Below are 11,239 nucleotides of genomic sequence, written 5' to 3'. Positions count from 1 at the left end.
CGTGTGCTGAGCCGCCACTTAGGTCATTCTTGGCCTCCCAGGTCCCCAGACCTCAGTCCGTGCGATTATTGGCTTTTGGGTTACCTGAAGTCGCAAGTGTATCGTGATCGACCGACGTCTAGGGATGCTGAAAGACAACATCCGACGCCAATGCCTCGCCATAACTCCGGATATGCTTTACAGTGCTGTTCACAACATTATTCCGCGACTACAGCTATTGTTGACGAATGATGGTGGACATATGGAGCATTTCCTGTAAAGAACATCATCTTTGCTTTGTCTTACTTTGTTATGCTAATTATTGCTATTCTGATCAAATGAAGCGCCATCTCTCGGACATTTTTTGAACCTTTGTATTTTTTTTTTTTTTTTTTTTTTGTTCTAATAAAACCCTATGTCATTCCAAGCATGTGTGTCAATTTGTACCTCTCTATCTACATTATTCCGTGATTTGTTCAGTTTTCAAATTTATACTGAGTTTTTGATCACCCAGTATGTAGTTAAGACTCACCGGCCATTTTACCATCTTCTTCTGTGCGGATGCAGAAACAGTGCCCGAACTCTAACGGGAATCGGCGGTAAAGCCGCGAGTAGTAATGGGCAGGGGCACTACGAATGTAGTGTGTGGACATTAAGTTGTGAATGTGGGTCTCACGGGAGGCGTGCAGAAGGATAAGTCCCTGCAGTCGCACAATCCTCTGTGTCCTCGGTGGCTCAGATGGACGGCGGCACGGTAGCTCAGAGTGTTCGGTCAGAGGGTTAGCTGCCCTCTGAAAAAAAAAAAAAAAAAGAAATTGAGTTAATCGATCAACAACGAACTTAAACGGATGTCTTACGACGTCCGCCCCGAGCAGATGCAACGAACAAAAGCGAACAAAATTAGATAAAAAAAAAATGGTGGATAGAGCGTCTGCCATGTAGGCAGGAGATCCCCGGTTCGAGTCCAGGTCGGGGCACACATTTTCAACTGTCCCCGTTGACTTATATCAACGCCTGTATGCAGTTAAGCGTATTCATTGCATAGTAAATGCTGTTTTGAATGGCAATGGATTTCTTATACCTCATTAGACGCGATAATGTGTTTTTGGTGTTGTCTTACTTTTGTTCACCCACCTGTATGCACAATCGGTGACAGAGACCGCGACGCCACTCGCCTCATAGTTATGCTAAACTGCACAGTCTTGCTGTTTGTTACACAGCATAACAGTCGAGGAGACACTGTGAACCTACATACTGTCATTTCACAACTGTCCCTAGTGCCTTTACAGCTAAAAAAAAAAAAATGTGGTGCCAACTGGACCAAAGTTATTAGTTAATATAAAACGAAATTTAAGCAAAGATGCTTTAATAAAATCGTCCATTTTCTTCAACCACAAAACTTGGAAGCAAAATAGACGTGTACAGGCGCTCACAGTAATTGCGAGACCTCTCGCCTCATCTTTATGCTGAACTGTACAACTGTACTGTCTTCTAACGCTCCATAACATGGGTGCAGACGAAGTGCTACCGACATATTGTCTACAGTCGTGAAGTCGAAAAACTGTCTGTTTTAGATAATGTGGCAGACTGTCGATTCATTTATCTCTTATGAACGAAAAAAGCACTAGTTAGTACACACTGTACTAATAAAAATGAATTACAACTTATCATGATAACATTACGAAAAAAGTCTGCTTTAACAAAACAAAGTATCCCAATTTGTCACGAATTCGTTGGATAATACGCACTCTCGGCTTCGAAACCATCTGTGTCTACGTCCAGTCCACAGTCATACTGAAGTAGCGTTACAGGACTGTCACGAAAGTCTGCACATATAGCAGTAGAACGTAGTTACAGAACAAAATCCAGTTAATAAAATATTCAGTACCGCAACTATGTCATTGCAATTGACATAAACACAAAATGTAGGCACTAACAAGTGTGCAATTCAGTAAGTTTTGCATCTTTGCACGTGCAGGGTACGGAATAACGATAGCGATAAAACTTAAGAGGGTGGAATAGTCCTAGGATTTCTTTACTGATTGGCGAATTGCCTATTAGTGGCTCTTTCACGGAAGGAGTGGGAATCTTGTCTCCAGTACGATTAGAACCGAAATCTAACGAACTCTTCTGCTTGAAGAGCGAACACTTTGCCGTGAAGCTAGCATGCAACTGCATCAGACTGTTCTCCTTTGTTGTGCCAATTATGGCTAACGCAGAGAATTCGCAAGATAAAAGGCGAAGTGAGCTGCTGTTTCTGTTGCAACGACCCTCCTGAATTCAAAACCATAAACCTGCTACCTCTATGTGATGGCGTAAGCGAGAATAATTCAGAATATTTAATCTAAATGGCACGAAAATATCGAGTGAAATTACCAGAATAATTCTAAGCCAAAGCAGGAAGCAAATCCACGCTCACATAGTTGCCAAATTGATTCTGCAATGTTGCCAGTTCCTCATTATATTACCAGCCGTTGTGGCCGAGCGGTTCTAGGCGCTTCAGTCTGGAACCGCGTGACCGCTACGGTCGTAGGTTCGAATCCTGCCTCGGGCATGGGTGCGTGTCATGTCCTTAGGTTCGTTAAGTTTAAGTAGTTCTAAGTTCTAGGGGACTGATGACCTCAGATGTTAAGTCCCATAGTGCCCAGAGCCATTTGAATCATTTTTCATTAGACTGGCGACAGGCAGAATACGTTTCCTCAACCAACGTGAATCTCGAGCTGGATGGCACGATTGAGGTTCGCCCTTCGAAGATGCAATGTCGTCAGCTGCCCCTGCACTGACTGGGAGCAGAAATACTCAGTACAGGCCAATGGGTTTTATTCACGTGTCTGTAACTATGATTCAGCTCTAAAGCGAAGTTACGGACAGTATCCAGTACAGCGACCGAACTCTAACATCATAAATAAAGAGCAGGGAAAATTATTTCGGCAGTTCTTTTCCTCTGCAGCTGTCCTCAGTATTTTTCTTTTCCTTCCTTACACGAGCTACAGACTAAAAAAGTCATTAACCGAATGCAATTCGATTTTTTAGCATCACCAGACGCTGTCCGTATCATGAGTAAACAACATTTATTTTAATATCTCATACATGAAAACAGTTTTCCTTATAGATGATTGCATTGGCACCACTTCTAATACATAGTAACACAAACGAAAAGACAACATGGCACTGTTAGTGGATGTTTGGTAATCAAATTTCGTATGCTTGAAAATAACACGTAGCTTCAGGTCAGAAAAGCAAAATGTGTAAATGTATTTTTTGCATTGACGGAAAGTAGAACTAAAACGTCGCTAAGATAATGAAACAAAAGTATCATTGCAGTGCAAGTTGGATTACAGCTTCTGATAACAAGAAAGCAGAAGCAATTGTGATGAAAATGTGAAACAAGGAACAAAAGGCGCCATCATAAATTTGTAGAAATATCTCATGTTTTAAGCGGATCTACTATTTATTCTATAAAAACAAAAGAGAGGAAAAATATCGTCCATTAGTAACGATTACAACATAACTGCTTGTCATGCTTTTATCAATAAGAGCGAAAAGCGCCTGATAAATGGGCTTTTCAACTTCAGCCAGCTTAAGATAGAATGGAACCAAAGTTACAAGAAGAGGCTACACTAGGTGAGCATGGGACGGAATTTCTAAGCAGTATTTCACAGTTGCCGCACTTTTTTCGTCATTTATTTCTCGGTTGTTTCATACTAACGACCCTCTTAGCTACCACAACATTCGCATGTGAGTTATTGAGGTGTAATTGTTAAAACAGATTGCTACTTTAAATAGTACAGCACTTGTGACTGGATCTGACTTAGTGGAAAACGCTAACTGTAATTTTATTTCATCTTGTAGACTACTGGAGTATTAGTGGAAGAATTTGAGGAAGTTAAGCATTGGTAAGGCAACGAATTAAATGAAACGACGGTGATTAAATAAATTAAACGGGTCGAGAGGAACCTAAATCACTTCTTCCGTAAGTATTTCCATTCTGAAATACAGTATGTAAAGGGAGATGAAAATCTAATAGTCATGGGGGACTGGAATGCAGTTGTAGGAGAAGGAATAGAAGAAAAGGTTACAGGAGAATATGGCTTGGGACAAGGAGTGAGAGAAGAGAAAGACTAATTGAATTCTGTAACAAATGTCAGGTATTAATAGCGAATACTCTTTTCAAGAATCACAAGAGGAGGAGGTATACTTGGAAAAGGCCGGGTGATATGGGAAGATTTCAGTTAGATTACATCATAGTCAGACACAGATTCCAAAATCAGATACTGGATTGTAAGGCGTATCGACGAGCAGATACTCAAAAATGGCTCTGAGCACTATGGGATTTAACATCGGAGGTCATCAGTCCCCTAGAACTACTTAAACCTAACTAACCTAAGGACATCACATACATCCATGCCAGAGGCAGGATTCGAACATGCGACCGTAGCGATCGCGCCTAGAACCGCTCGGCCACTCTGGCTGGCAGCAGATACTCAGTTCACAATATAGTAGTACCGAAGTGTAGGCTGAAGTTTAAGACGTTAGCCACGACGAATCAATAGGCGCTTGTTCACAGTACGAGCAGCCCTTAGCGGCTCGCTATCTCACAACTGTTCATGACCTCGCCTTTCCGGCTCAGATCTTTTTTAGTATGTGACTTGTAAGTACTGCATCTTTTCCAGTCAGTACAAACTTTAATTTTATTAATGTACTACATACCTAATATGTTTTAGAAAAGTTAGTCTAATTCTGAAGACGACGCTCATAGTAGCGTCGAAACCAGGTCAATTTTGACTTAATATTTGAGACCGAGGGCTTATTTGTTCCAATAGAAGTTTGATATGTACTAAGGGATGACGAGCTTGGAGCTAAAGGTTATAGACAGAGCAATAAGGAATAGCTCAGTAGGCAGTACAGTTGAAGAGGAATGGACATCTCTAAAAAGGGCAGAAATTGGAAAGAAAAACATAGCTTCAAAGAAGGTAACTGCGAAGAAACCATGGGTAACAGAATAAATACTTCATCTGATCAATGAAAGGAGGAAGTACAAAACTGTTCCCGAAAACACAGCCGGCCGGGGTGGCTGAGCGGTTCTAGGCGCTACAGTCTGGAACCGCTCGACCGCTACGGTCGCAGGTTCGAATCCTGCCTCGGGCGTGGATGTGTGTGATGTCCTTAGGTTAGTTAGGTTCAAGTAGTTCTAAGTTCTAGGGGACTGATGACCTAAGAAGTTAAGTCCCATGGTGCTCAGAGCCATTTGAACCATTTTGAACCGAAAAGACAGTTATACAGAAATACAAGTCGCTGAGGAATGAAATAAACAGGAAGTGCAGGGAAGGTAAAACGAAAATGCTCCATCAAAAATGTGACGAAATTGAAAAGAAATGATTGTCGGAAGGACAGACTCAGCATACAGCAAAGTCGAAACAACCTCTCGTGAAATTAAAATAAAGTGTCGTAACTTTAAGAGGGCAACGGGAATTTCACTGCTAAATGCAGAGGAGAGAGCGGATGGGTGGAAAGAATACATCGAAAGCCTCTATGAGGGGGAAGATTTGTCTGATGTGATACACTATGTGATCAAAAGTATCCGGACACCCCCAGAAACATACGTTTTCCTTTTAGGTGCATTCTGCTGCCACCTACTGCCAGGTATTCGATATGAGCGACCTCAGTAGTCATTAGACATCGTGAGAGAGCAGAATGGGGCGCTCCGCGGAACTCACGGACTTCGAACGTGGTCAGGTGATTGAGTGTCACCTGTGTCATACGTAGGTACGCGAGATTTCTACACTCCTAAACATCCCTAGGTCCACTGATTCCGATGCGATGATGAAGCGGAAACGTGAAGGGACACGTACAGCACAAAAGAGTACAGGCCGACCTCTTCTGTTGACTGACAAGAGACCGCCGACAGTTGAAGAGGATCGGAATGTGTAATTGGCAGACATCTATCCAGACCATCAAACAGGAATTCCAAACTGCATCAGGATCCACTGCAAGTACTATGACAATTAGGTGGGAGATAAGAAAACTTGTATTTCATGGTCGAGCGGCTGCTCATAAGCCACACGTCACGACGCTAAATGCCAAATGACGCCTCGCTTGGTGTAAAGAGCGTAAACATTGGACGACTAAACAATGGAAAAACGTTGTGTGCAGTGACAAATCACGGTACACAATGTGGCGATCCGTTGGCGGGGTGTGGGTATGGCGAATACCCGGTGAACGTCATGTGTCAGCATGTGTAGTGCCAACAGTAAAATTCGGAGGCGGTCGTGTTTCGATGGGGCTCACACTCCTTGTTGTTTTTCGTGGCACTATCACAGGAAAGGCGTAAATTGATGTTTTAAGCAACTTCTTGCTTCCCACAGTTGAAGAGCGATTCGGCGGTGGCGATTGCATCTTTCAACACGATCGAGCACCTGTTCATAATGCACGGCCTGTGGCGGAGTGGTTACACGACAATAACATCCCTGTAATGGACTGGCCTGCGCAGTGTCCTAATCTGAATCCTACAGAATATCTTTGGGATGTTTTGGAACGGCGACATCGCGGCAGGCCTCACCGACCGACATCGATTCCTCTTCTCTGTGCAGCACTCCGTGAAGAACGAGCTGCCATTCCCCAAGAAGCCTTTCAGCACCTGATTGAAAGTGTGCCTACGACAGTGGAAGCTGTCATCAAGGCTAAGGGTGAGGCAACACCATATTGAATTCCAGCATTACCGATGGAGGGCACCATGAACTCGTAAGTCACTTTCAGACAGGCGTCCTTACACTTTTGATCACATAGTGTACAAGAAGAAACAGGAGTCGATTTAGAAGAGACAGCTGTTCCAGCATTGGAATCAGATTGTAAAATAGCTTTGGAGGACTTACGATCAAATAATGCAGAAGGGATACATAACATCCCATTAGAATTTATAAAATCATTGGGGGGAAGTGGCAACAAAACGACTATTCACGTTGGTGTGTAGAATGTGAGTATGGCAACATAGCATCTGACTTTCGGAAAAATATAATCCGCAGTTCCGAAGACTGCGAGAGCTGACAAGTCCGAGAATTATCGCACAATCAGTTTAACAGCTCACGTATCCAAGTTGCTGACAAGAATAATATACAGAAGAATGGAAAAGAAAATTGAGGATGTGCTAGATGACGATCACTTTGACGTTAGGGAAGGTAAGGTGCGAGAGAGGCATTTCTGACGTTGCGGCTGATAATGAAAGCAAGACTAAAGAAAAATCAAGACACGTTCATAAGATTTGCCCATCAGGAAAAAGCGGTCGACAATGTAAAATGGTGCAAGATGTTTGAAGTTCTGAGAAAAATAGGGGTAAGCTATAAGGCGAGACAGGTAATATACAATATATACAAGAACCAAGAGGGAATAATAAGATGGGCGACCAAGGACGAAGTTCTCGGCTTAGAAAGGGTGTATGACAGGGAAGTAGTCCTTCGCCCCTACTGTTCAGTCTGTACAGTCTGAAGCAATGATGGAAATAAAAGAAAGGTTCAGGAATGGAACTAATATTCAATGTGAAAGGATATCACTGATACGATTCGCTAATGACATTGCTACCCTGAATGAAAGTGAAGGAAATTACATGATCTGCTGAAGAATGAACAATCTAATGAGTACACAGTATGGTTTGAGAGTAAATCGGAGAAAGACGACGGTAATGAGAAGTAGTAGAAATGAGAACAGCGAGAAACTTAACATCAGGATTGATGGTCACGAAGTCAATGAAGTTAAGGAATTCTGCTACCTAGGCAGTAAAATAAGCAATGACGGACGGAGCAAGAAGGACATCAAAAGCAGACTCGCTATGGCAAAAAAGGCATTTCTGGCCAAGAGAAGTCTACTAATATCAAATACCGGCCTTAATTTGAGGAAGAAATTTCTGAGGAAGTACGTCTGGAGTACAGCATTGTATGGTAGTGAAACATGGACTGTGGGAAAACCGGAACAGAAGAGAATTGAAGCATTTGAGATGTGGTGCTATAGACGAATGATGAAAATTAGGTGGACTGATAAGGTAAGGAATGAGGAGGTTCTGCACGGAGTCGGAGAGGAAAGGGATATGTGAATAGCACTGATAAGAAGGGACAGGATGATAGGACATCTGTTAAGGCATGAGGGAATGACTTCCATGGTACTAGGCGGATCTGTAGATGACAATAACTGAAGAGGAATACAACCAAAAATATAATTGAGGATTGCATGTGCTGCTCTGAGATGAAGAGGAATACAACCAAAAATATAATTGAGGATTGCATGTGCTGCTCTGAGATGAAGAGGTTGGCACAGGACAGGAGTTCGTGGCGGGACGCATCAAACCAGTCAGAAGACTGATGACAAAAAATAAGTGCTCCCCCAGGACATCAAACACTCCCCTGCCATGATGGGGTCAAGCTCCGTCTTGCGTGAAACACATCTTGTTGAAATCAGGGTCGCTTAAGATGACGATTTTATTTGATATAGTTCAACAACTGTCTCCGTGTACACATGTCAGAGAAAAGGTATTCATGACTGACAGTAGCCAGATGAGCGGTGAGCACCTCACTGTTGGGAGGTGTTTTAAATCGCAGGCACTGGTACCGAAGCTAACGATCCGGTCACTGTACGGAAGTGTGTAACAGTCAGACGACCCAACCCCTGAGGTGGAGTCAGGAGTTTCACGGAGTGGGCGGAGCGGAAGAAAGAGCCCCATGAAATCTAAGAACGAAAAATGTCACAGATAATAAATTTATTATAATTGTTAATTGTCAAGTAGAATATCAGATCTGTTACATACGTAGTACAGAGAGGCAGCAGAAGAATTGGTAGCTATCCTCATTTATCATGTACTGAGTTGTAATTTTGAATAAATATAGCATAAGAAGGTGAATTGAATCTCACTTCTTATTTATGTATATGAAGATAGTAACTGTTCTAGAAAGAAGAGATGGCATTGAGGACCGTGCAGCTTCTCTAGAATAAATGATAATTAACTGAAACCCTCAGCCTCCAACAGTTGTTGTTTATGTACCTCGATGGGGGACAGCTGAAAATCTGTGTCCCTACCGGGACTCGAACCCGGGATCTCCTACTTACATGGCAGACGATCTGTCCATCTGAGCCACCGAGGAAATAAATGAATAGCGCGACTGCAGGGACTTATCCCTTGACCACTTCCCGTGAGATCCACATTCCCAACTGTCCACAATCTACATACATAATGTACCTAATAGCATGGGAAGCGTGCAAGGGATAACTCCTTGCAGTCGACTATTCATCTGTGTCCTCGGTGGCTCAGATGGATAGAGCGTCTGCCATGTAAGCAGGAGATCCTGGGTTCGAGTCCCTGCCGGGGCACACATTTTCAGCGGTCCCCATAGAGGTATGTCAACAACACCTGTCGGCAGCTGAGGGTTTCAATTAATTATCTTCTTTATGCGGTGGAGCGAATGAGGACGAGGAGTTAATTTTCAGTAGCTTTATATGCAGACTAAAAGGAGGCGAAGTCTGAGCGAATTTGGAGGAAGAAGGCACACGGATTCAAAGGACAGACTAGCTGGACCCTGAGTAATTATACTTAACGGCGACAGAATTTCAGTAAGCAACATTTATTGTATATAAAAGGAGTGTCCAGATGGCAATTATCTGTTTGGTGCATGAGGTGAAGTATAACAAACCACCACGCAGCCCAAGCCAACTTTAAACACTTCAACACAACTAAAAAAGGCCACACACGTTTCATTGAAGATATCTTCGAGTCGATTTAAACACTTTGTTAACCCCATGTCGCAATGGGAAGTGTCTGCCACCCGACCCTGTCTTCATCCCAGTGAGACGCAACCGCCAATTATCGTCCTACAATTTCATCCAAAAGCTCACCAATGACGTAGTTTTAGCAAGAGAGGTAAGAACACGCAATGAAAAAAGTCCACCTATCACAGAGTATGAAATATGTCACTTTCCATTTGCATCATATGGTTTAATCCTTAATTAGCAAGCCCAATTACATCACAGTAGCCTTGGGGGATGCAGGACACAGGGATTAATTTCGGTAGTGTATTAGTTTCTCAAGACAGGCTTTTGGGGCCCTTAGGGATTGGTCGAGGTATGTTTCTGATGCGGAAATACTGCAAGAACCCCATGTTCCACTCGCGGGCGCGGAGTTACATCAGGAGTTTCCTGAAACAATACGTCACCATCTGACAGAGTCGAAACTTCGCTTGGTGAAAGAAGGGCGAAATGGGCACTTTTTTTGTCTTAGGAGACAACACTCAATAATTTCCAAGAAAATGACAGTCAAAAATTTTGAGAGCACCGCGGCAGTTCGTGCATATGGCATTACACAAAGCGTGTCGGTAGCTTAACAACTAACAATACAATTTCGAAACTTTGCGCTGCATGATCAAATCCACTCTTGTGCTGCAACTTATTTTCCCTTTTGTTGTCACGCAAGGGTCGTGAAATCAAGGAAATCAATATTTTTCTGACATCGAGAAATTCAGTGGAATTGTTTACAAAATAAATAAACATTTGAAATGCTATTAAAATTACCTTTTTATCATCCTAATTAAAAAATCGAAGCCCCACCAGTAACATGCGAAGTAATATATTCCACAGTTACATACATTTTTTTTTTTTTTTTTCCTGACTGGTATGATACTGCCCGCCACGAATTCCAGAATTCCAGCCTTTTCATCGCGGAGTGGCACTTTCGACCTACGACCTCAGTTATTTTCTGGGTGTGTTCCAGTCTCTATCTTTAACTGCAGTTTTTACCGTCTACATCTGCATCTATTACCATGGAAATTAATCCGTTAACAGACGTCCTATCATTCTGTATCTTCTCCTTGTCAGTGTTTTCCACATATTCCTTTCCGATTCTGCGCAGGACCTCCTCATTCCTTGCGTTATCAGTCCACCTAATTTTCAACATTCGCCTACTTACATAAGTTCTCAGAAGTTTCTTTCTTAAATTTAGGTCTACGTTACATTCTGGTTGACTTCACTTGGCCGGATATGCTCCTCTTGTCAGTCTGCTTTATAAGCCTTCTTTGTTCCATCCACCATGCGTTATTTTGCTGCCTTAGTCTACTTCCTGACGCCCTCTTCTGAAGTCAAGTTCCTCGCTGTTCTCATTTCTGCTGCTTTTAATTACTTTTTTTCGACTTACTTTCGATACTCATTACACTGATCCTTCCATTCAACAACTCCTGTAAATCTTCTTCTCTTCAATGAGGATAGCAATGTCATCAGCGAATCGTATCAT

The 11,239-nt window shown here is 42.6% G+C and overlaps 1 non-coding gene across 1 annotated transcript; it reads left to right on the top strand.

The window, feature by feature from the left end:
* The first annotated feature begins 9,256 nt into the window (after nt 1–9,256).
* Trnat-ugu lies at nt 9,257–9,330 on the top strand. The gene has a single exon. It is a non-coding gene; the product is annotated as a tRNA-Thr (tRNA).
* Nucleotides 9,331–11,239: the final 1,909 nt, after the last annotated feature.

This window comes from Schistocerca americana, chromosome 9, assembly GCF_021461395.2.
Source record: "Schistocerca americana isolate TAMUIC-IGC-003095 chromosome 9, iqSchAmer2.1, whole genome shotgun sequence".
In the NCBI taxonomy this organism is placed as follows: Eukaryota; Metazoa; Arthropoda; class Insecta; order Orthoptera; family Acrididae; genus Schistocerca; species Schistocerca americana.
This window is presented reverse-complemented; position numbering and strand designations above follow the sequence as displayed.